General features: G+C 44.0%; 1 long non-coding RNA gene across 2 annotated transcripts in view; it reads left to right on the top strand.

The window, feature by feature from the left end:
• Window positions 1-3,768: 3,768 nt before the first annotated feature.
• Window positions 3,769-27,293, top strand: part of LOC141341091 (uncharacterized) — a 37,857-nt gene continuing 14,332 nt past the window's right edge. For both annotated transcript variants that reach the window (XR_012356618.1, XR_012356617.1), the window contains exon 1: window positions 3,769-4,037. This is a non-coding gene — a long non-coding RNA (uncharacterized lncRNA). The remainder of the gene's footprint in view (window positions 4,038-27,293) is intronic.

Here is a 27,293-nt window from a genome sequence, read left to right as displayed (position 1 = left end):
TTTTTCCATAACGCTCTGAGTAACATCAGTCCGCATGAACAGGGCTCAAGTATTATCTGAACTGACAGAGTAACAGACCAAGTGCCTATGGATTCACCTGCTGTGAAAATGAACCTGGGGTTTGCGCGTGTATGTCGAGGGAATTTTACATTTTAAGTGATACATTTTTTTTTGCATGTGTGTGTGGGGTGTTTTTCCTCTCTGTAGTTGTTACACTTGCAAGCATGCATTATTTACATATACAGATGTAGTACAACCAGTCCAATATGTTTCAGCAATTATTGACTGCATTATCGCAGCAGTAAGCGGAATTTGAACAACTCCATCTGTATATTATAATATGCTGATATATGACCCAACCTCATAACACCCTGGTGCTGTCACCATGGCGACTGATTGATGCAACTGCACTTGCCAAGTGTCCAATCACGGTTCATCATCCTTATGCCAACCTTGCGTTTATGTGCCAGCTGTGACCGTGGTGGGCGTGTTCAGAAAGCAGCCTCCTCATTGGCTGAGATGCGGCACGGTTGTTCGGTGAGGCAGTAATTGACAGCTCTGTAAGCGAGTGGGGGAGACTGACAGTGATTTTTGTGGCTTGAAGTGACCAACAGCTCTTGCTGCAAAGCTAAATGAGCATATCTCTAGTAACCTCTGTAAATGCCTATTTAAGTCACTTAGGAATCGTGGGGTTCCCCTAACTGTCTGAATGTGAAATGTAAAAATTTAAAATTGTGTTTTTCATTTTCTAAATGGCCAGAGTATATATATCGTCTTAGCAAATAATAATGACTGTTAAATTATAGAATTTGACAGCAGATTAGACCATATCACAACAGACTAAAGAGGCAATGCCTACAAATATGTAAAGTGACAATATAGAACTCCACATGTAAATATATCTAGATATTTAAAAATGATGCCTTTCCAAGTTTGACTGGCACTGTATTGTGAAACAGTCATGTTTCTGAATATTCATATCTATGTCTGTGACTCCGTATCTTGTGTGGTTTGTGAGCTGTGGTGGTGCAGTAACCTTCATGTACTGATCTGCTCTGATCTCATAGGGTAATGCTTGCTCAATCACATGCTCCCCTATTTTCGTCTGTTGTTCTTCCTCCAGAGGAATCTGCAGCCTCTTTTTGGCTTCCCCCATTAACACAGTCTCTGCCAAATCGTTTGCAATGATTTGAATATTTTACCACTGCAGCTATACTCAATTTGCAGCTGCAGGCGGCAGAGTGTGAGAGACACTTCTGAGAAGAATTTGACTAAATATTGCAACACGGATCCAATAAACATAGATATCACTCTATGTTTCTTTGATATAAGACAGGAATCGGAAACATATAGTCATTGAGCACCACCTACTGCTAATGTGATGTGCATAAAGAACATGTCAGATGATGAGGATTATAATATTAATAATAATAGGCTAGGAACTGTAATTGGGTGTACCGATAAATAATAAAATAATAATAATAATAATAATAATAATAAAAAACAGAAAATCTGCATATAGTAGTAATTATAATGCACAAAATCGAATACAACGCATTTGGAGTTGATGTTTGATAGCATCAAATAATGACTAAGGTAAAACAGACCAAATATTTCACCGCATTCAGTAATTTATTTATTTCTTCTAAGCAACACAATTAGTTTTACAATTAGTAGTTTGATGATAGTTCATTCAATCATTTAATCTAATTTTCGCTTATTTAAATGCGTTGATTTTTTTTCTTACTTTTATTTTTGTTTTTGTCTAACAAACCGTTAAGACTCACGCATGCAAATTTGACAAATATGGGCATAAAAATAATGCTCAAATACAGAAGGATTTAGCCTTTCTGGCAATGGCCAATTTGTTCTTTTGTCGACCTGCAGCTCCATCTGCTGGCTTGGCTGTTGCTGCACAATCACTGTATTGAGTGTTTTCACTTGCAGCACCACCTTGTGTTTATACCAAGCTTCATACAGTGTGACTTACATGTAGAACATTTATTAGACTTTTAACATTTAAAGACTCCTGAAATGAGTTGACAAGAAATTAGTTGACCTGTTTTGGTGTATTTTCTAATTAAACACACACACATTGGCTGCACATTTTGAAGCCAATTGTTTCTTAAAACGCACCCAATAAACTTTACTTGACATGCTTAGCTGCAGGTGGTAATATGGGAAAGGGCATTCTCATTCTACAGAGCATTTGAATGGATACAAATCAGTATGAATTGTCAATATTTCTGATTTTCAAAAAAAAAAAAAAAAATCAGTTTTTACAGAAGATAATTTTTAATTGTAACAAAATATTGTCATACTTACCCCTATGTCGTTCCAAACCCGTAAAAGCTTTGTTTGTCTTCGGAACACAATTTAAGGTATTTTGGATGAAAACCGGGAGCTGTGCTTGTCCCATTGACTGCCAAATAAATAACACTGTCAAGGCCCAAAAGTATGAAAAATGTCGTCAAAATAGTCTATCTGCCATCAGTGGTTCAACTGTAATTTTACGAAGCTAGGAGAATATTTTTTGTACGCAAAGAAAACAAAAATAACGACTTTATTCAACAATTCGTCTCCTCCGCGTCACATTAGCGCCATTTTAAAGAGTATCCATTTGACGCAAACAAACGCTGTTCTGTGTCAGCCGCAACACACGAATACGTTTTCTACGTTTATTTACGAGAGAGAGAACAGCTTATGCTGTTTGCATTAGGGCTGTTCGATTCCGAAAATTTTGGAATCGATTCCGATTCCGATTCCTGGTTCTGGAATCGATTGGATTCGATTCCAGAATCGATTCCTCACTGTTGTTTCGATTCTTTTTCGATTCTTGTTTTTTAGATTGGAGGAAGCTAATTTCGCAATGTATGCAGGATGTAAAGGTTGTATAAAGTTACCTTCTCATAATATGAAGCTTCATTTGTAAAAAAAAAAAAAAAAAAAAAAAGAAAAAAAAAAGAAGATATATATATACTATTTTTCTGTAGCTCTGACTGATTTCAAATTGTAATTCGTTGCCCAGGAAATTAGTCATAACCCACAGCTCAGCTGTGGACATGCATTTATTGCATGAATAAAACAAGATGTGACGTGTATAAAATGACAAAACTATACACTGAAACAAAATAAACAGAACTTTAACAACAACACTGATATGAGAGCTCGTGGCGAGAGCTGTCAATCAGATGCGCTCTCGGCCACTGATACGTGCTCTCTGCGTTTTCTTTCAGAGTTATCATTGGCTGATAGATTAAAAATAGCATTTATTTAAGATGTAAATAAGATCAAGACACGTCATCTATTCTGTCGTGCAGCGCTCTAAATTGTGGACATCATGAGCCAGTTTTCCCGTAAAATAACATCTGAATCGTTTTTTGAACTGGTTCATTTAAATAATCTATCCGAACGAATCTTTTTGTGGAAATGTGTCAGACTATAATAACTATTAGTGAGCAAGAGGCAAATTAATGGGTGCTTCTCAAACTGAAGGCTGCGTCCTTAAACTCATTTTTATTACGTTTATTTTCGTCAATCGACGTTTGATGACTTGCAGCCGAAATATGCAGCCTTCATGGAATGCAGCCTTCCGTTTAAGAGGTAAGTTTTGTTGAACTGAAAACGGCTCTGAATGAGGAGTCGATTCCCCTTGAGAGGATCGATTCCAAACGTTGGAATCGACTCTCGATTCCCAATGCCTCGGAATCGAGGAATCGATTCTTTTTGGAATCGATTCCCAGCCCTAGTTTGCATCCGGGGAATACTCTCCAAAATGGTGCTATGGCGACGTGGAGGAGACAAATTGTTGAATAAAGTCAACAAAAATTTTGTTTTCTTTGCGTACAAAAAGTATTCTCGTAGTTTCGTAAAATTGTAGTTGAACCACTGATGGCAGATGGGCTATTTTGACGACGTCTTTCATAGTTTTTCTGGGCCTTGACATTTACCTGGCAGTCAATGGGACAGCCACAAAGCTTCTTTTCATCCAAAATATCTTAAATTGTGTTCCGAAGACGAATGTTTAGGACATGGGGGTAAGTAATTAATGACAAATTTTTCATTTTGTGGTGGAGTACCCTTGTATACCAATGAGAATTCTGTCAGTTTTTAGTGGCAGGATATATAATTCAAAACTCACATTTTCATGTGTCATTTACTATATAAAACATGTTTAAGGGCTGAGCTCAAGTTATACCAAATTCGAATCCCACTATGATTAGGGTTAGATGTCAGGTGGGCTTTAGGGATGGGATCCATCTCAGCCTCAAAGACAATACAAATCTGGTTTGAGCTCAGAATGTGCTAAAAGTGTATCAGCTTGTATGTGGATACATTACATATGTTTTCCAGTAGAGGTCAGTGAATGAAAGCAGATAAAACATTATGTGTCTTTATGCACCACACACACACGTTAGGTTTCTGTTAATTGTGGGGACTTTCCATAGACTTATATTGTTTTTATAATGACAAACCAATATTTTCTATCCCCTGACCCCTAAAACCTACCCCGTACAAACACTGTTTGCATTGTTACACTTTCAGATAAACATTATTTCGTTTTTTTTTTTTTTTGTTTTTTTTTTTTCGGACCACAAGCCGTTCCCCACAATGTCAAAAATTTCAGGTTTATATTATATTTGTGGGGACATTTGGTCCCCAGTTTTTTTAATTTATTTATCAGTTTTATCAAAAAAAATAAAAAATAAAATAAAATAATAATAATAATAATCATTTAAGCAATAGACGAGTGGTTATTATTGTTTAGAATTAATAAAATAGAACAGGGTGTTTAGTTCCACATGGCTTGGGTCTTTGAATATTATTAGAATGAAATGCATTACAAAAGAGCCTAAAACAATTCTTCAAATCATTTCAAGGATGCTACTGTATGTAGGTAATTTGCCAGCTTCTGTACTGACTGGTTTGTGACTTTAATTCTATCTTACATACACATCTGTTTTCTATCATAGTAGGGTCTTTTATTAAAAGACCCTAAGCTACAGATTTACTATTCTCTACCCTTAAACCTAACCCTTAGAGAAACCCTTTTTTGCATTTTAACAACATTTAGTATGTTAATGAAGCTGTTTTCCTTGTGGGGACTGTTAGTTGCTTCCCACAATGTGGGTGATTTCAGGTTTTATTATCCTTGTGGGGACATTTGGTCCCAACAATGCAGGCAAAACCTGACTCAGACACACACACACACACACACACACACACACACACACACACACACACACACACACACACACACACACACACACACACACACACATTTACGTAGCTATCTAAATTGGGACATTACATAGACTTCTGTTGTTAGTAACTATACAGATAGTTATGCATTTTGTAATCTAAACTTACCTCTAACCGAAAACATTGTGCACTTTTACAATTTCCAAAAAACTTTAATTTATTTTTGTACCAGTTTTACAAATGAAGACATCCCCATATTTTGTCAGGTTTTGCTCACTTTTGGGTACAAATTTGTCCCCAAAATATGGTTAAGTAGGTACACACACACTTGTTTGTTTCACTACAGTAAGGACATGTCATAGTTTTTATATCAGGTTTAAGATACCTTTTTATCGCCTAATTTTTATCCAGCCCCTACCCCTAAACTTGAAGGAGGCCATTCAAAGTGTAGATTCAGTTTGTTTCTTCGTGTGAACAGATTTGTAGAAATTTTGCATTATGTCACTTGCTTACCAATTGATCCTCTGCAGTGATGTGTGTTTTCAGAATGAGGGTTCAAACTGCTGATAAATACATCACAATAATGCACAAGTACTTCACATGACTGAGTCCATCAATCAAAAACCAGCTGCATCTTTGTATTAAAAGTCACCATTAAGATGTTTTTTAACTTTAAACATTTGCCTCCAGCTAAAACAAGAGTCTTCTATTCATAATATTGCTTTCTACAATAAAAAGATCAAGCACAGTTTACAGTTTTTGCACGATTCTGAAATAATTGAGAATCAATTTTTTTTCTGAAGTAAGCAAAATAATGTAATTTACTAGAGGCTGTGACAAAATATTAATTGCCTCATTCTATTAAAAATGTTTAATTAATTTGAATGAATTATTTTTTTTTTAAGTTTTTTTTTATTTTTTATTAAAGATTTAATGACTCACTCAAATACTTAACTTGTTCCATTACTGAATAAATCAGCATTTTTGTACGAATCTCTTGAATGAATAATTCAATGACAAATACATTTTTTTAACATTTACTGTCATAATCAGTTGTAGGTCGCAAACACTGTAATCAAAAAAGTCTTAAGTAGCACGGTTATATTTGTAGCAGTAGCCAAAAATACATTGTTATTGATTTTTCTTTTATGCCAAGAATCATTAGGATAATAGGTAAAGCTCATGTTCTATTAAGAAATTTTGTACATTTCTTATTATAAATATATCAAAACTTAATTTTTAATTAGTAATATTCATTGCTATATTTGGCCAAAATTCATGGCCAAATATCTGCTTATTAAGTGATTTGTTAAGTTTTTATTCATATTAAACATTTAGCCTAAACGTTTTCAAACTTACGGTGTACACTACAGTCTCTGTGCTCACAGCATCCCAAACACAAATAACATTTATATTTATTGATATGTATATTTTTATTGTCTGGCATCTGGGATTTCGGTATGGAGTTAAAGGGGAGGGAAATAACTTTTTTGGTACCACTTTTTTTTGGTATTATATTACATTGTAAGAGTATATTAGCCCCGTTTGTTGTTTTCTCGTGGCATCTGATAGAGTGGTTGGACATGGGAGCGGTGACTAACAAGCAAATTGTCATATTATGAGGGGCCGTGCAAGCCATAATTCATTCTGGCACTCACACACACATGTATTCTCCTCTCACAAACATATATTCTCCTCTCACATACATGTATTCTCCTCTCACACACACATATATTCATGAGTTCCCTCTTACAGATAATGAACTGAGCGAAAGGTTGTGCATATTTGGCGTGCTGTCCGGGAGAGGGCCTCGAGCTCGGTAGTCCGAACCCTATAAGCGCTCCCCAAAAGGCTAGTAATTAAATCGCAGGACAGCAGCCAAATAGCCCCCCAAGAAGCTTGGACTTAAGGGATGCTGGACGTTCGTTGTAGTTGCGGGCGTTGGTGCATGGATGGAGATAAGGGAAGAGCTCCTGCGGGTACTGCTGGGGTAATATAGGAAAGAAAAGTCCTATGGAAGGGGGGACTGCTGCGGCAGAGGGGAACTACGAAAAGCTGTATGAAGCTCAGGCGGGAGCGGGCATTGCTGCGGCATGAGGGGAATAAGCGGGGAGCTTCGGCGGGAGCGGGCATTGCTGCGACATAAGGGGAATAAGCGGGGGGCTCCAGCGGGAGCGGGCAGTGCTGTGCATAAGGGGAATAAGCGGGGAGCTCTGGCGGGAGCGGGCATTGCTGCGCATAAGGGGAATAAGCGGGGGGCTCCGGCGGGAGCGGGCATTGCTGCGCATAAGGGGAATAAGCGGGGGGCTCCGGCGGGAGCGGGCATTGCTGCGCATAAGGGGAATAAGCGGGGAGCTCCGGCGGGAGCGGGCATTGCTGCGCATAAGGGGAATAAGCGGGGAGCTCCGGCGGGAGCGGGCATTGCTGCGCATAAGGGGAATAAGCGGGGAGCTCCGGCGGGAGCGGGCATTGCTGCGCATAAGGGGAATAAGCGGGGGGCTCCGGTGGGAGCGGGCATTGCTGCGCATAAGGGGAATAAGCGGGGGGCTCCGGCGGGAGCGTCCATTGCTGCGCATAAGGGGAATAAGCGGGGGGCTCCAGCGGGAGCGGGTATTGCTGCGCATAAGGGGAATAAGCGGGGGGCTCCAGCGTTAGCGGGGATTGCTGCAAATAAGGGGAATAAGCGGGGGGCTCCAGCGGGAGCGGGCATTGCTGCAAATAAGGGGAATAAGCGGGGGGCTCCAGCGGGAGCGGGCATTGCTGCGCATAAGGGGAATAAGCGGGGGGGCTCCAGCGGGAGCGGGCATTGCTGCGCATAAGAGGAATAAGCGGGGGGCTCCAGCGGGAGCAAACACTGTTGCTGCAGTGTGGGAAGGCGGCTAGGGGCTCCTGCAGGAGCTGGCACTGCGGTGCGGGGAAGAGGACTAGAGACTTCTGCGGAAGCAGGCACTGCTGCGGCAGAGGGAGGTTATAAATGGAGGCTATAGCGGGAGTGAACACTGTTGCTGCAGTGTGGGAAGAAGGCTAGGGGCTCCTGCGGGAGCTGACACTGCGGTGCGGGGAAGAGGACTAGAGGCTTCTGCGGAAGCAGGCTCTGCTGCGGCAGATGGAGGATATAAATAGAGGCTACGGCGGGAGCAAACACTGTTGCTGCAGTGTGGGAAGGCGGCTAGGGGCTCCTGCAGGAGCTGGCACTGCGGTGCGGGGAAGAGGACTAGAGACTTCTGCGGAAGCAGGCACTGCTGCGGCAGAGGGAGGTTATAAATGGAGGCTATAGCGGGAGTGAACACTGTTGCTGCAGTGTGGGAAGAAGGCTAGGGGCTCCTGCGGGAGCTGGCACTGCGGTGCGGGGAAGAGGACTAGAGGCTTCTGCGGAAGCAGGCTCTGCTGCGGCAGATGGAGGATATAAATAGAGGCTACGGCGGGAGCAAACACTGTTGCTGCAGTGTGGGAAGAAGGCTAGGAGCTCCTGCAGGAGCTGGCACTGCGGTGCGGGGAAGAGGGCTAGAGGCTTCTGCGGAAGCGGGCTCTGCTGTGGTGTGGGAAGAAGGCTAGAGACTCCTGCGGCAGCAGGTTGTGCTGAATTAGCGGGGAATTTATAGATTGCGGACGCTGCGGTGGCTGTAGGAAAAATGATAGAGGCTCCAGCCGGAGTGGACATTGCTGTGGCGGGATGCAAAGGAAAGGTAAAGGACCGAACTGAAAGGAGATGCTTGGTAGGATTGCTGGCGAGGGGCTGAGTGGATAGTGCGGGTGGATGGGGATGGACTGGGATAATTGCTTTAGGTGATTAAAGTCTGGAGAGCTTCTTTGATATGGGAGCGGTCTGATCGAATATAGCTTTTGAAGGCTTCTGACGACCAGCGACCGAGTGTTTGGATTTGCTGCTGGGAGAGGCCTTTTTGGGCTGCTGTTGTTGCTGCGCCAATTCGAAAAGAATGGCTGGAGAAATTGTCAGCTGGGGTGCCGGACAGGAGTAGGATAAACTTGAGGTGCTTCTGAAACCAGAAACGGGTGAGGGGACGTTTTTTTTTTTTTTTTTTGATTGTGATTTCCTGAGCTGGAGGAAGGCTAGGAGGGTTTGAAATGGCTGGATGGGCAACTGGAGGTTGAAGATGTAAACAAAATGGCCTCTCTTTGACTGGTCTGTTTTGCTTTGTTTAATAAAATAGGAAATTGCTTCGTTGCCTAACGCTGCTAGATCGGAGATGGTTGGGTGGTGGCTGGGTTAAAGCTAGATGTGATGGCGAGCTCAGAGCATCTGAGGAAGCTAAAGAAACCCAGGATAAACGTGGCATCTAGCGTATGGGTGGTGTGGATGGATTGGTAGCCTTTGCGGAGGATGGGGATGCGGTTGGATAATCTATCTTTAGCGTTATAGGTTGGCGGGTGTCTGGGCGGGTTTTTGTATACACTCTTAAAAAGGATGTGTTAAAAACAACACAACCTGTGTTGTTTCTTAACACACCTTTGTGTCTAGTTAAGGACAACACATTTTGTGTTAGTTTTAACTCAACCAGTGTGTTACTTTTTCTACACACTATGTGTTATAAATACACATTTTGTGTAAAGTATGTGTTATTTTTTTTAACAAATCTTATATGCAATAAAGACACAGCAAACTAACGTATAGTTTATACACAATTTATTAAACCCGCTACTAACAATTACAAAACTCAAAAAGGTTAAAAAAAGAGAAGTAAACAATCAAAATACAGTAATTTAAACATTTCAATTGTTCTTTGAGTGAACAGTTGTTAATGGTTAATAAAGTTTGTACTTCAAATTTTAAAAAAATGAGGTATTTGCCAACCTTTTAAGCATTAATCATTTTATTTACATATTTTCATCAGCATACAAGTGATAGTGATGGTGATGGTGAGGGAGATGAAGTCTCTCGTTTGTCTCCTGTCACATCAGTAGCTGCCACAAGCGCTTCAGGAGTCTTCCATTCAAAGCTGCAAGAGTAAAATACAGATACTTTTGTTGTTTATAGGCTACACATAACAAATATTGTAAAATAGCGATAGCTAAAAAGGCAAGAAAACCTTAAGCATCAGAGATTGTGTTAGCGTCTTAGGGCAATTTGCACAATACGTGGCACCACGAAGCTGTTCATTTTCAAAGAGAAAGAGGCGATGAACGACATGGATTTCCTCATGTGAAGCACTACAACGTGTCAATGTTTAATTAAAAGTGATTCTTTTCACAATAAATCTAACAAAAGAAACCAAACAGCTTGTTAAAATAACCTACCACAGCCGAGATGTGCAGCAGTCGCGGGCGCAGCTCGCATTGCCATTCGTGAGGTAACTTAGTTTCCCAGCTACCACGTATATGTGCCAAATGCCCCTCGACCGTCTTCAAATGATCACAGAAGACATTTTAAAAACGTATAATGGCAAATACAAACATTTCTCTTACCTTCACAATCGAAGTTATGTCCTGACGATGAAAATTTGAAGCGCGAGGAAATTTGCTTGTCTCAGTAGAACAACGGCTCATGAAGTGACGCAAGCAGCAATGTGGTTGGCTGATATTTAACACATTTTGTGTTAGACACACTGTGTTGGATATTTTATTTTTTCTTTTTTGTTTTTAACACACATTTAACACAAAATAACACAAAATGTGCTAAAATACACATAACACAAAAAATGTGTTAATTAACACATCCTTTTTGAGAGTGTACCTTTAATGAGTAGGGCAGTCTGGGAATTGGTCATTTGGGTGTGTTTTTTTTTTTTTTAAGGTGCTGAGATAGGAGATGAAGGAGGTAATGGCTAGCGGGGAGAAGTTCTGGAAACAATAGCTTGTAAGCTACGTGAAATGTTTTAAAACATTTCCATGCTGTTAAGTAAGACTGGAGGGTTCTGGGGGAAACATTTTGGAGAATGGAATTGAGGGAAGCTTCGAGGAGAAGTTCGCCTCTAAATCTTTTTTAATTAGAAGGTTGACTGATTCAGGTTCGGCAAAAGCAGACTGGAGGTTGGGGCAGATAAGGCTTCGAAAGGAAGATTTAGAGACCTGTTAGAATATAATCTGTAAACTGAGAATCAGTTTGTATAAGTAGAACATGTGTTATTGAAATAACACGTAGCTTTATAATTATATTTTGGTAAAATCACCGAAATGAATGAAATGACTCGAATTCGTTCATTTTGCTGAATGAGACTCAAAGATCCGAGTCGGTAAAATGATCCGAAGTTCCCAGCACTAGACTGATGAAAGAGAGGGGAGGAGGGGGGTAGCTTGGTCCTTGCGTCGTTAGTGGAGTCACGCTCACGCTAGACGTAATCCCTGTAATGGACGAAAGAAGGGGGAGGGAAGGAATGGCGGGCGCTGGGGCTTGCGCAATTAGTGGAGGGATGTTCGCGTTGGGATTGGATGGCGGCGCTGCCGGCCATGGGAAGGAAAGGGGAGTGTGGTGAGGCACGGGCTGTGAATGGGATTTTGCCACCTGCGGTTGTAAGCTCGCGCTAACGCGGCGGCTTGAAGGAGCTGCTGGGTTGTGATCGAAGCCGTGAGCGGCGGGCTGGCGTTCGCTTTGATAGCTCGGTGCGGGATGTTTGCACTGGCGAGCGCTTGCTGCAGTCCTGCCACGGTCCGTTTCCCTGTGGCTGGGGCGGATGAGAGGGCTGAGGCATAGGAATATGCTGGGAAATGTGGCTGACGCTTGGAAGGTGCCGGTGATGGCGCGGCTTGGCGTCGGCAGGTATGAGCGGTGGCAGCGCGAGAAGACCTGCAGCCCCGTGGTGCAGCCGCGGGCTCGGTTGGAGGATCCTGCAGGGCGGTGGTGGCTTAAGTTGCTGCTAGGGATGCTGCAGGATCTGGTGCCGCTTCAAAGGCGTTATCCTCTGGATAAAAAGCGATCTCGGACATGTTCGCGGTGGTTGGATGTGCCAAAGCGTTGACAAGACAAGAGATGATGAAGGTAGGATTGTTGTGTTTATTTATAGGGATTTTTCCTGTGCTGATTGGTTAGGGAGAGTGATTGCTAAGGGTGAATTGGCCGTGTTAATTATCTGTGCAAGCTCCTCCCGAAACTTGTTAATAAAACATCACTTCTCCTCTCACATACACATGTATTCTCCTCTCACACACATATATTCTCCTCTCACATACATGTATTCTCCTCTCACATACATATATTCTCCTCTCACACACATGTATTCTCCTCTTACACACACATGTATTCTCCTCTCACACACATGTATTCTCCTCTCACACACACGTATTCTCCTCTCACACACACGTATTCTCCTCTCACACACACACGTATTCTCCTCTCACACACATATATTCTCCTCTCACACACACATATATTCTCCTCTCACATACACATGTATTCTCCTCTCTCACACACACATATATTCTCCTCTCTCACATACACATGTATTCTCCTCTCTCACACACACATATATTCTCCTCTCACATACACATGTATTCTCCTCTCTCACACACACATATATTCTCCTCTCTCACATACACATGTATTCTCCTCTCTCACACACACATGTATTCTCCTCTCACACACACATGTATTCTCCTCTCACACACACATATATTCTCCTCTCTCTCACACACATGTATTCTCCTCTCACACACACATGTATTCTCCTCTCACACATACACATATATTCTCCTCTCACACACACATGTATTCTCCTCTCACACACACATGTATTCTCCTCTCACATACACATGTATTCTCCTCTCTCACACACACATGTATTCTCCTCTCTCACACACACATGTATTCTCCTCTCTCACACACACATGTATTCTCCTCTCTCACACACACATGTATTCTCCTCTCACACACACACATGTATTCTCCTCTCACACACACACACACATGTATTCTCCTCTCTCACACACACACATGTATTCTCCTCTCACACACACATGTATTCTCCTCTCACACACATGTATTCTCCTCTCACATACACATGTATTCTCCTCTCTCACACACACATGTATTCTCCTCTCTCACACACATGTATTCTCCTCTCACACACACACATGTATTCTCCTCTCTCACACACACATGTATTCTCCTCTCTCACACACATGTATTCTCCTCTCTCACACACACATGTATTCTCCTCTCTCACACACACATGTATTCTCCTCTCTCACACACACATGTATTCTCCTCTCACACACACACATGTATTCTCCTCTCACACACACACACATGTATTCTCCTCTCTCACACACACATGTATTCTCCTCTCACACACACATGTATTCTCCTCTCACACACATGTATTCTCCTCTCACACACACATGTATTCTCCTCTCTCACACACACATGTATTCTCCTCTCTCACACACACATGTATTCTCCTCTCACACACATGTATTCTCCTCTCACATACACATGTATTCTCCTCTCTCACACACACATGTATTCTCCTCTCACACACACATGTATTCTCCTCTCACACATACACATATATTCTCCTCTCACACACACATATATTCTCCTCTCACATACACATGTATTCTCCTCTCTCACACACATATATTCTCCTCTCACATACACATGTATTCTCCTCTCACACACACATGTATTCTCCTCTCTCACACACATATATTCTCCTCTCACATACACATGTATTCTCCTCTCACACACACATATATTCTCCTCTCACATACACATGTATTCTCCTCTCTCACACACATATATTCTCCTCTCACATACACATGTATTCTCCTCTCACATACACATGTATTCTCCTCTCTCACACACATATATTCTCCTCTCACATACACATGTATTCTCCTCTCACACACACATATATTCTCCTCTCACATACACATGTATTCTCCTCTCACACACACATATATTCTCCTCTCACATACACATGTATTCTCCTCTCACACACACGTATTCTCCTCTCACACACACGTATTCTCCTCTCACACACACATGTATTCTCCTCTCACACATACACATATATTCTCCTCTCACACACACATGTATTCTCCTCTCACACACATGTATTCTCCTCTCACATACACATGTATTCTCCTCTCTCACACACACATGTATTCTCCTCTCTCACACACACATGTATTCTCCTCTCTCACACACACATGTATTCTCCTCTCTCACACACACATGTATTCTCCTCTCACACACACACACATGTATTCTCCTCTCACACACATGTATTCTCCTCTCACATACACATGTATTCTCCTCTCACACACACATGTATTCTCCTCTCACACACACATGTATTCTCCTCTCACACACACATGTATTCTCCTCTCACATACATGTATTCTCCTCTCACACACATATATTCTCCTCTCACATACATGTATTCTCCTCTCACATACATGTATTCTCCTCTTACACACACATGTATTCTCCTCTCACACACACATATATTCTCCTCTCACATACATGTATTCTCCTCTCACACACATGTATTCTCCTCTCACTCACACACATGTATTCTCCTCTCACACACACACATGTATTCTCCTCTCACACACATATATTCTCCACACACACACATATATTCTCCTCAAAACATTGGGTGGTTGATTTATAAATAACTTAGATTTTCTAACAGTTTGGCCAAACCTCTCTGAACAAAATATTTATTCTAATTTAAGACTAAACTATTTAGATAAGGGTCAGAGGCATTTTACCTTAAATACTTAAGATGTGGAGACCAAATATAATACAATACTACAATGTATTTCTCATAACATAATTGCTTTATATTTTATGGGTTTAATGCATTTGCAGACAATTCAAACTGCTAAATATTATTAAACTGGAAAAAAAAAATCAAAGATCCATCTTTGATTATCAAAATTTTTAGGTGCAGTTTACTCCCAGTGTAGGCTCTAAATTTCAGTAGTTTCATTAGTCAGTCATAGAAGTCTGATTAGTTAAATCTATTTATATAGCACCTTTTAAAAGGGTGTTTACAAAGTACATTACAGAGAGATGCATGTATGCATTCACAGAAAATACAACAATAAAATAGGAAACACAATATAAATACAACTATAAAAGGTCAAGGAAAGTCTTTAGTTAACAGGCTTGTTTTAAGATACTTTTGAATGCATAATGATACAATTTTGAAAATGTTTAATCCAGGAGCGACAGCTACTTCATATCTATAGCGCATGATATATTTGTGAGTGTGCAGAACACCGTTTGAACGAGCGGACACACACTTTGCGCAAGAGGAGAGACACGTTTTGAGTGTGCGAGCGGAGAGATTCGTGCTCGCACATGATATTAATATGCTTTCGCGCTACGATAATGCGCTCTCGACATTCGTCATGAACGTAGTTACACACAACTACACCAAGTGTGGAGCAGCTGCACGTACAACAGCTTTCAGCCGAGACAGAGAAAAGCCAGAAGTGTTGTGCGCCGATGCAGCTCTGGCTTATTACCTTCTCAATGATGTCGAGACAGTACCGCGTTCGGCCACAATCGGTGTGTGAGAGGAGAATACATGTGTGTGTGAGAGGAGAATACATGTGTGTGAGAGGAGAATACATGTGTGTGTGAGAGGAGAATACATGTGTGTGTGAGAGGAGAATACATGTGTGTGTGAGAGGAGAATACATGTGTGTGTGAGAGGAGAATACATGTGTGTGAGAGGAGAATACATGTGTGTGTGTGAGAGGAGAATACATGTGTATGTGAGAGGAGAATACATGTGTGTGTGTGAGAGGAGAATACATGTGTATGTGAGAGGAGAATACATGTGTGTGTGAGAGGAGAATACGTGTGTGTGAGAGGAGAATACATGTGTGTGTGAGAGGAGAATACATGTGTGTGTGAGAGGAGAATACATGTGTGTGTGAGAGGAGAATACATGTGTGTGAGAGGAGAATACATGTGTGTGTGAGAGGAGAATACATGTGTATGTGAGAGGAGAATACATGTGTGTGTGTGTGAGAGGAAAATACGTGTGTGTGTGTGTGTGTGAGAGGAGAATACATGTGTATGTGAGAGGAGAATACATGTGTGTGAGAGGAGAATACATGTGTGTGAGAGGAGAATACATGTGTGTGAGAGGAGAATACATGTGTGTGTGAGAGGAGAATACATGTGTGTGTGAGAGGAGAATACATGTGTGTGTGAGAGGAGAATACATGTGTGTGAGAGGAGAATACATGTGTGTGTGAGAGGAGAATACATGTGTGTGAGAGGAGAATACATGTGTGTGAGAGGAGAATACATGTGTGTGTGAGAGGAGAATACATGTGTGTGTGAGAGAGGAGAATACATGTGTGTGTGAGAGGAGAATACATGTGTGTGAGAGGAGAATACATGTGTGTGTGAGAGGAGAATACATGTGTGTGAGAGGAGAATACATGTGTGTGAGAGGAGAATACATGTGTGTGTGAGAGGAGAATACATGTGTGTGTGAGAGAGGAGAATACATGTGTGTGTGAGAGGAGAATACATGTGTGTGAGAGGAGAATACATGTGTGTGTGAGAGGAGAATACATGTGTGTGAGAGGAGAATACATGTGTGTGAGAGGAGAATACATGTGTGTGTGAGAGGAGAATACATGTGTGTGTGAGAGGAGAATACATGTGTGTGTGAGAGGAGAATACATGTGTGTGTGAGAGGAGAATACATGTGTGTGAGAGGAGAATACATGTGTGTGTGAGAGGAGAATACATGTGTGTGTGAGAGGAGAATACATGTGTGTGTGAGAGGAGAATACATGTGTGTGAGAGGAGAATACATGTGTGTGTGAGAGGAGAATACATGTGTGTGAGAGGAGAATACATGTGTGTGTGAGAGGAGAATACATGTGTGTGTGAGAGGAGAATACATGTGTGTGAGAGGAGAATACATGTGTGTGAGAGGAGAATACATGTGTGTGTGAGAGGAGAATACATGTGGTGTGAGAGGAGAATACATGTGTGTGTGAGAGGAGAATACATGTGTGTGTGAGAGGAGAATACGTGTGTGTGTGAGAGAGGAGAATACATGTGTGTGAGAGGAGAATACATGTGTGTGTGAGAGGAGAATACATGTGTGTGAGAGGAGAATACATGTGTGTGAGAGGAGAATACATGTGTGTGTGAGAGGAGAATACATGTGTGTGAGAGAGGAGAATACATGTGTGTGAGAGAGGAGAATACATGTGTGTGAGAGGAGAATACATGTGTGTGAGAGGAGAATACATGTGTGTGTGAGAGGAGAATACATGTGTGTGAGAGAGGAGAATACATGTGTGTGAGAGAGGAGAATACATGTGTGTGAGAGGAGAATACATGTGTGTGAGAGGAGAATACATGTGTGTGTGAGAGGAGAATACATGTGTGTGTGAGAGGAGAATACATGTGTGTGTGAGAGGAGAATACATGTGTGTGTGTGAGAGGAGAATACATGTGTGTGTGAGAGGAGAATACATGTGTGTGAGAGGAGAATACATGTGTGTGTGAGAGGAGAATACATGTGTGTGAGAGAGGAGAATACATGTGTGTGTGAGAGGAGAATACATGTGTGTGAGAGGAGAATACATGTGTGTGAGAGGAGAATACATGTGTGTGTGAGAGGAGAATACATGTGTGTGTGAGAGGAGAATACGTGTGTGTGTGAGAGAGGAGAATACATGTGTGTGAGAGGAGAATACATGTGTGTGAGAGGAGAATACATGTGTGTGTGAGAGGAGAATACATGTGTGTGTGAGAGGAGAATACGTGTGTGTGTGAGAGAGGAGAATACATGTGTGTGAGAGGAGAATACATGTGTGTGAGAGGAGAATACATGTGTGTGTGAGAGGAGAATACATGTGTGTGTGAGAGGAGAATACATGTGTGTATGTGAGAGGAGAATACATGTGTGTATGTGAGAGGAGAATACATGTGTGTGTGTGAGAGGAGAATACATGTGTGTGAGAGGAGAATACATGTGTATACGGAGAATACATGTGTGTGTGTGTATGAGAGGAGAATACATGTGTGTGTAAGAGGAGAATACATGTGTGTGTGAGGAGAATACATGTGTGTGAGAGGAGAATACATGTGTGTGAGAGGAGAATACATGTGTGTGAGAGGAGAATACATGTGTGTGAGAGGAGAATACATGTGTGTGAGAGGAGAATACATGTGTGTGAGAGGAGAATACATGTGTGTGAGAGGAGAATACATATATGTGAGAGGAGAATAGAGGGGGGTTGGGGGGTTGCAGATGAAAAGAACGATTGGATTGGATCCCCTAAAGGGATTTCCTAATTCCTAAAGGTTAATAATAAAAAAAAAAACTGTTAATAATGTTGGATGCTGTCCTCCTCTCCTACTCTTTCTTCAATGCCTAACAAATCTATTTCTTTCTCTCCCTGACCTTGTCTTTCTGCTTGAGCAGCACTAGTTGAAGCCTGAAAATATTGTAAACAATAACATAACTAATTACACTGGTCGGACTAAGCTCTGTTTCAGACTGATACCTCTTGTTCAGGATGGTCCTCATCCACAACACATGCCTTTTTCAGTCGCGGAAAATACTTTTCAATACTCATCTGGATTGAAGCAGCAAACATTCAGTGTAAGAGTAAAGAAACAACATAATTTATAATACTTTTATTTGATTCACAGCTGCTACATATAGTGTTTTGACCTCGACAACCCAACTAGGCTAGCCTACATTTTACCGCAAACTTGCGACTAGTTAACTTTCTAAAGAAGGCGCAATTGCGTTTGCTAAGGGTCGGGACTTACAGTAACATCAACACACTGAAACTATTGTATTCAGAATATAAAATAATCTGTGATTGTGTGTTAAAAGCGTTCATGAGCTACCAACCTTTTGCCAGTCGTCTTCTCTCCACAGATGATCCAGACAGATGTGGTGTGCACGGAGGGGAGGGGCTGTGTGCGTGTGTGTGTGTGTGTGTGTGTGTGTGTGCGTGCGTGCGTGCGTGCGTGCGTGTGTGAGAGAGGGAGAGACGCGTGAGTGACAGAGAGATGAAGAGAGAGCAGGGAAAGGAAATGCAGTTGAACGAATTCGCTGCGTGTTTTAAATAGCGTACAAAAGAATAACGAAACGCACTATGTGACTGTCGGTATTGATTTTTTTTTTTTTTTTTGGTCGGTGTTGAATCTGTGGCGGTCGGAATTTAATCTGTGGCGCACCGCCACAGATTCTTCTATGTGTGGGAAACACTGGGGAGTGCCAAATTGAATTATGGCTTGCACGGCCCCTCATATCATATCCTAAACAATACATCAATAAAAAGCTTATTTATTCAGCTTTCAGATGATGTATAAATCTCAATTTCGAAAAATTTACCCTTATGACTGGTTTTGTGGTCCTGGGTCACAAATGTTATTTGAATCGCCAATTTGGAGCGAAAATTACATCAGTGTTTACATCTGAACTATAAACTCTTTTCCCAGTATTTCTGTGATAAAATGAATGGCTGTAAGACAGAAATAATACTGGGTGGTTGAAAAGGTTTGTGAAGCTGATTCATGCCTAATCATGGTAACTGCTCATTCTCTGTCAGCATGAACATAGATTTGAATGTTCCAGTATGACATTGTCAAAGGTTCAATAGACAGACGAATCGTTGTCATTTAGTAATAAGATGGCGTGGGTGTTGAAATCAAGATTGCGATCCTTTAACAATTAATCGTGCAGCTCTATTAGTGACTCCAGTCCAGAACATTTCTTTACAATATGTCAATGGATTTTGTTATAAGAGGACAACTGAGGATAGAGCTTTTTTACTGGAGACAGTGTTGTTAAGGTTTATGGACCTTTTTATTACACACAGAATTTTAATTTACGGGATGTTATTTGATGGACTGGATTATTGTAATGTTTTTATTAGCTGTTTAAAACAGCTCTAAATCACATGAAATGGCAAATTAAGTCATCCAAATGAATGTCAGAATCCTACAGTATTCTAAAATCAGAATAGTTTGAGCTGTGCTAATTAAGAGGGAAAATGTGGAGGGAAAAGTGCTGATTGCACAGCCATTTCAAAAGAGTGAAGAGGTACAGGAAACATCTATTATTAAAGTCCTGAGCAGGTAGGAAGACAGCTCTACGGAGACATAATGTCTCTCCGTGCAATTATTTATTTATCATATCTTTATTCTGAAGAGCATTTGTTCACTTCAATACAATGTCATAAAGAATTCCATTTTATTTTGGCTGGAGTAGGCGCCCCACGTTCACCGCCATAACATCGTCTCTCAGAGCACCAAAAACTAATCACGTCAGGGCCATATCCGCTCACTCGCCCCTCAAACGTTGCTTAGTGAACTGATTAAAAACACATAGAGTCTCGGTTTATTCTATTAGATTCACCTGCGACCTCTTTCCATTGCGTCACAAAGGTACTTACTGGACATACGCATCTGGGCAACAATACGAGAGGAGATGTATAGCTGAAGTATGCGAGAAACTCCATCAGCACTGCCAAGTGACAGATGAGTTCGCCCGTGGACATGACACTCCTCTCAGCCTTTCATTTCTCTGCCGGACCAGACATGCTGATTCTTCAAGAGAGAGGGAGTCAAGAGAGTCTGACACTAATAGACATGTACGTCATTCATTAGCGGAGAGTACAGCTCTCTTTCTCCCTCCGTTCCCTCCTTCAGAATCCCATTTCTGCTCTTTTCTCCTCTCAGTCTCAAGTACCTTAAATCTTACCAGACTTGTGGAGAATCTGTAATTGGAGGTGAGCTCTTTATTTACAGCAAAGGCAAGTCCCGAAGGAGAGTGGACCATGCCTGTGCACTCTACCCAGCGTTTGTTTAGTTCCCAGACCACTGTAATAACCTGATGTGACCTCCTGCTTGAAAGTGAACCAATTACTTTTGAAACTTTATAGCATGAGGCTTAGTGAAGGACAATTTTAAAGCTGAATGACATTAACATAAATCTTCTCAGTGTTTTGGATCTTTTTTTTTTTTTTGTCTCTGAAATGCCTGAAGAAGTCTGAAACATTCTCACAAGCACCAAATTATTTCACAGTTTGGTTCCAGTTAGTGTAGCTTTTTGACAAAAATGTTGTAAACAATATATTTTATTTAAACAAGTAAATATTTTGTTGTAAACACCTTACTTTGAAAAATGAATGTGACAAAAGCAATCTGATATACTCATTGGGCACGGTAATGAAAGTTTTTAAGATGTCACCTGCTAACAACATCATAACTATCTTAAAAATATGTGTTACGTAAAAACAAAACAAAACTGACATTGAGTAATAAATATGTAGAATAAAAATACCAAACTTTTCATGGAAAAAGTAGAATAGCTAATAAAGATAAGCAAGCTATAACAGCATGCTGGACTCTGATTTTAACTAAAAAGAGCAAGGAAACTCAGACAATCTACATGATTTAAGCCTGGCATCTGTTGGGATTTTAATTTGTCGCTCTGTGTTGGAAATCCAGTGATTTGGTGTGTTTAAATCACCCGTTTTTCCTTCACACAAATCCCTCCCTCAATGCTAAACCTCTAATCTAAATGCTGATTGAAATAGATCCATCATAACATACTGTATGCAGAATTTAACAGAGAGTGGATGAGAGAAAACGCCATCCAATGGCACATTTACTCCCCTACCAATATGCAAACACACCAAAAAATTGCATGATTAACCTGCTTTTTAAAACCTTCAGGGACAAACAGGATCATTTCTGTTTGATTTTGCATCTGTGCACTTGATGATCTGAGGTCAGAGAGATCGGCGGGCATAGACATGTGCTGCGAACGCTGGAGAGGAGAGCGGGGGGTTTTAGACAATTTGCACAGCCATCAGAGTCACAGTGACTAAACTTACCAGACTTTTCCCGAAGCCTGAGCTCTCAAGGGCATGTTTACAGTTTTATAAGTGTGCAGTTCTTAATAATAAAACATGGTGCTGTTTAGAAATTTATGAGGACCCCACCAGACTGTAATGTTTTGCTTCATACTATTGTTTTGTACATGACAGAGGACCAACACAGGTTCCATGTTAACACGCCATTTTGTTTACACTGCAAAGAACAGCAGACTGTTGATGTAGAAGAGCTCTCATAAAACCACTGGTGTGTACTTTAAAACAATGTAAGTACATGGAGCGAGTATTTATAGTTCTCTTACGAGAGGTCTCTCGTACTGCGTAAGATATCTTACTCTAGGGGAAAATCCTTTTCCGCGAGATATTGAAGCCAAAAATTATCCTTAATTTTGTAATAATGTAAAACGCGTTGCAGCAGCATACAGACATAGGCGATACAGCTCGCGTGCCTATTGGCTGCTCTGCGGCAACTGCAGCAGCCTATCGAGCGAGGCCTGGCGTGACGCCAGATCCAATAAGGGCGCTTCGCGCCCACTGCGTCACGTCCCGCCAAAACGGGCGTGGTCTAGGCCTATAAATACCGCTTGCAGGCAGCTATTATCTGATTTTTCATCCTTCAAGCGAAGCACACGCATCGCTGGAGCTGGAGAAGAAGCCGCGCCGTCGATTGAGAGCATCTCAGCGGGACGAGTCACCGAAGCTGCTGGCCGCGCCGCCTTCCTTGCCTTCCTGCTGCGCTTTCCGGCGCCCATATCCTTTCACTATTACCTGTGTGTGTCGCCGCTGCGATACACACTACTCTTAAAAAGAGCAAAGCGTCTTTTTAAAGATGCCTTCCTGCGGCTCGTGCAGAGCCACACTCAGTGATGGGGACCGCCACGTCATCTGCGTTTCCTGCCTGGGTGAGAAGCACGCAGTGATCGCGCTCGCTGAGGGCGGCTGCCCTCACTGTGAGCCGTTGCCTATGGCAACTCTGAGGACTCGCCTGGCTTTCTTCGCTGAGACTGCTCCTCCGCCCGCCGCGCCCAGCGGGTCCCGGAACCTCTCCCCAGCCGACAAAGCTCGCCGGTTCGCCCGCCTGCTTCACCGACCTCGTCAGCCTCTGTTCCGGACGTAAAGCGGTCGCTGTCTGCCGCCGCTTCCATCGACGCCGCTGACGAGGGGGCCATGACGAAGGAGGAGGATTCCTGCTCTATCCTGGCGTCAGGCAGTGAGGATTGGGCGAGCTCTGTGGACCTCGCTCCCCCTGCCCACGCTCCGTCAGGCACAAGAGCTTCAATTGAGGCGGAGCTGATGAGGATACTCACGCAGGCCACGGCGAGCCTGGGCCTCGAGTGGTCTTCGCCAGAGCAACCCGCTCACAACCGGCTGGACGGCTGTTTCCTGCCGAAAGGGGAACGCGCTTCACATGCATCTAAACCGGCGCCTTTTCTTCCTGAGCTTCACGAAGAACTGACTAAGTCTTGGAGTGCCCCCCACTCAGCAAGAGTGCGCCCATCTTCTTCCTTGGCGTTCTCTACAGTGGACGGCGCCGAGAACAGAGGATACCTCTCTCTGCCGCCGGTCGCAATAGCAGCCCACTTATGTCCGCCCTCCGCTGGACGGCGCGCTAAGTCGGCGCTGCCCTCTAAAGCTTGCCGTCAGACGTCGAACCTTCTCCGCCGCGCTTTCGCTGCCGCCGGGCAGGCCGCGTCAGCGCTGCACACTATGGCCACGTTGCAGATTTTCCAGGCCGACCTCCTCCGAAGGCTGGATGAGGAAGGGCCCGACGCGATCTGCGTGCCGGACTTAAGAAGCGCCACGGACCTCGCCCTCCGCACTACTAAGTCCGCAGCACAGGCCATTGGACGCAACATGGCCTCGCTCACGGTAACCGAGAGGCACTTGTGGCTGACGCTATCAGAGAAGGCCGAGTCTGAGTGCACCGCGTTCCTCGACGCTCCGCTCTCTCCCGCTGGCCTGTTCGGATCTTCTGTCAGAGACTTCGCAGAAAGATTCACTGAGGTACAGAAGGCATCTCAGGCGATGAAGCACTTCCTCCCGAAGCGCTCCAGCTCTGCAGCCGGCCGTGCGAAACCGCCTGCGCAGAGCTCACAGCCCCAGCCACAGTCCGCTGCCGCCGCTTCGCAGCACCACTGAGCTCAAGGTGCGAGACAACGTTCCCGCTCTTCCGGCCGCCGCCCCGCCGGATGCGGCCCGAGGCCTAGGATTGAGTTAAAGCCTGAGCCTCCGAAGTCGTCCTAGCAAAACTAGGAAAACGACGGTACACGAGTCCCGCTGTCGCCGGACCCCCACCAAAGTTATTCGCTCGTCCAGTTCCAGAAAATGTGACTGTTCCAGTGTCCTCTGCAGCCAACAAACCGGCTCCGTCGCCCGTTTGCCTGCACACAAAAGTCGTTCTCACGGCTACCCAGATAAATCCCCAAAAGAGTGTATTTTCTGGTGTCCCGGCCACGGCCGATGGTGTCTCATGTGTAGTAAGCATGCCCACTACCCAGTGCCCATCACTACACACAAACACAGCCTGTCACGCAGGTCCCGCGCACATAAAATTGACTCAGATCGATTGCGCGTCACACGTGGTAAATGTGCCCGCTTCACAGTGCCCACAGACACCACATTATGCACGTCCCACAGTTTCTGTAAAAACGAAACCAACGTGCATTCGCTCTATGCAGGCGAACGTTGTTTGGAGTGTGTTAAATGTGCCCGCTGCCCCACAGCCACATCCACTCACAGACATAATAGTTCCCGCTATCAGCGTGCCCCATGCCTTAAATGTCACGAGCACGTCTCTTGTGCCACAGCACACCGAAACCACTCGCGCTTCGTATTCAACCTCTAGCTATTCATGCAGACGCATGGGAAAAGCTTCCCGGGGGTTTCAAAATGGGTGCTGGACATTATAAAAAGAGGCTATTCGCTACAGTTTCACCAACGCCCGCGCCGCTATACGGCGCGCGTCGAGACCACAATACAAGCAGAAGTAGCACACCTACTTCGAGCCGAAGTGGCGAAACTATTGAGCAAAGGGGTCATAGAGCCCCTCTCTCAAGCTCAGAGCGAAGGAGGGCTATACAGCAGATACTTCCTGGTACCGAAAAAAGACGGGGGTCTCAGACCCATACTAGATCTAAGGCAACTGAACAGAGTGCTTGTGAAGCGACAGTTCAGGATGCTCACGACCAGAAAAATCCTCGCGCAAGTTCGCCAAGGAGATTGGTTTGTGTCAGTGGATCTGAAAGACGCGTATTTTCAAATACAGATAGCGTCACGTCACAGGCGGTTTTTGAGATTCGCCTTCGAGGGCCAGGCATATCAATACACAGTCCTGCCGTTCGGTTTATCCCTGGCACCCCGTACATTTACGAAGTGCATGGATGCAGCGCTCGTTCCCCTCAGGCTGAAGGGCGTGCGAATACTGAACTATTTGGACGATTGGCTGATTCTAGCGCAATCTCGCTCACTGCTCGTAGAGCACACGACCATGTTACTCGATAACCTCGAGAATTTGGGTCTCGGGGTCAATTGGGCGAAGAGCTCTCTGTCTCCCAGTCAGAAGACTTCTTTCCTGGGCACAGAATTGGACTCGCTGTCCATGATAGCACGACTATCACCACAGCGCGCGGTAGAAATTCAGCGTACAGCGGGCTCGTTCCGCTGCGACGCGTCCATCCCGCTCAAGAGATTTCAGAAAATGCTGGGTCTCATGGGTCTGCTCCGCATGCACCCACTGCAGTTCTGGCTGAAAGCGCGTGTACCGCGCCAAGCGTGGGCGTCCGGTCGACTTCGTCTCACGATCAATCAGAAGTGCGTCACAGCCCTGAAACCGTGGAAAGCAGTCGACTGGTACCAGTCAGGTGTAAGCCTGGGGACTTCCTCGAGGATAAGAGTGGTGTCTACGGACGCATCCACCTCAGGATGGGGGGCTCTGCTCGAGGGCAGACCGTCTTTCGGCCAGTGGTCAGAACGGGAAAAGCTTCTGCACATCAACTGCCTTGAAATGCTGGCAGTAGAGAACGCGCTGACGCGCTTCTGTCCCCAAATAAAAGAGAGCCACGTACTAGTCCGCTCGGACAACATGTCAGTGGTGTCCTACATAAATCGCCAGGGCGGTCTCAGGTCCAGGAACCTGTACAGGCTTGCAGAACGCCTCCTGGTATGGGCTCAGCACAACCTGTGCTCGCTGAAAGCAGCGCACGTGCCAGGGCTCCTAAACATAGGACCAGACAGACTGTCCAGGAACAATGTTCCGGCAGGCGAATGGTCTCTGCACCCACAGACAGTACAACTACTGTGGAAGAAATTCGGCAGAGCGGAAGTAGACCTGTTCGCGTCTCAGGACAACGCTCACTGTCCGGAATTTTTCTCCAAGAGCAGGGACGCGCTGGCCCACGTATGGCCCCGCCGTCCTCTCTATGCTTTTCCCCCCGTCTCTCTCCTGCCTCAGGTGATAGAGAGGGTCAAGGAAATAGGATGTTCAGTACTGCTGGTAGCGCCGTTCTGGGAAAACCAGCCCTGGTTCCCAGCGCTGATGCAGCTGACGAGCACTGCTCTGTGGCCGATACCAGTGAGGAGAGACCTCCTCTCTCAGGCCCGCGGCTCGATTTGGCATCCTCACCCGGAGCTGTGGTCCCTTCATGTCTGGGCCACCAGCGAATATACGATGAACTCCCTAAAGGAGTACTAAACACGATCACGCAGGCTAGAGCTCCGTCTACGAGACGGCTCTACTCCTCAAAATGGTCTGTGTTTTCGGGCTGGTGCACAACCCGTGGCTTGTCACCCACTGACTGTGGTGTGACGGAGGTGCTTTCCTTCCTACAAGAGCTGCTGGGCAAGGGCAGAACCCCGTCCACGCTCAAAGTCTATGTGGCGGCCATAGCAGCGTTCTCGAAGACAACGCTAGGTCATAGGAAGGAGCGATTTAGTCATCCGCTTCCTTAGGGGGGTAGGAGACTGAATCCTCCCAGACCTCCCTCAGTCCCCGTGTGGGACCTTTCTATGGTGCTAGAGGCCATGAAAGGTGGACCATTCGAGCCTCTGCAGATGATTGATCTGAAATACCTGTCTCTTAAGACTGTGTTTCTGCTGGCTCTCGCTTCGGTGAAGCGCATAGGGGACTTGCACGCGCTCTCCGTGGGCGCAACGTGCATGGAGTTTGGACCTAATGACTCTAAAGTCATACTCAAACCCAAGCATGGTTATGTTCCGAAATCCCTCAACACACCGTTTAGGGCACAGGTCATCGCTCTGTCAGCCCTACCGGTCGCTGATGAGGAAAT

This window comes from Garra rufa, chromosome 8 (genome assembly GCF_049309525.1).
Source record: "Garra rufa chromosome 8, GarRuf1.0, whole genome shotgun sequence".
NCBI lineage: Eukaryota > Metazoa > Chordata > Actinopteri > Cypriniformes > Cyprinidae > Garra > Garra rufa.
The sequence above is the reverse complement of the archived record's forward strand: the minus strand, read 5'-3'. Positions and strand labels throughout refer to the sequence as shown.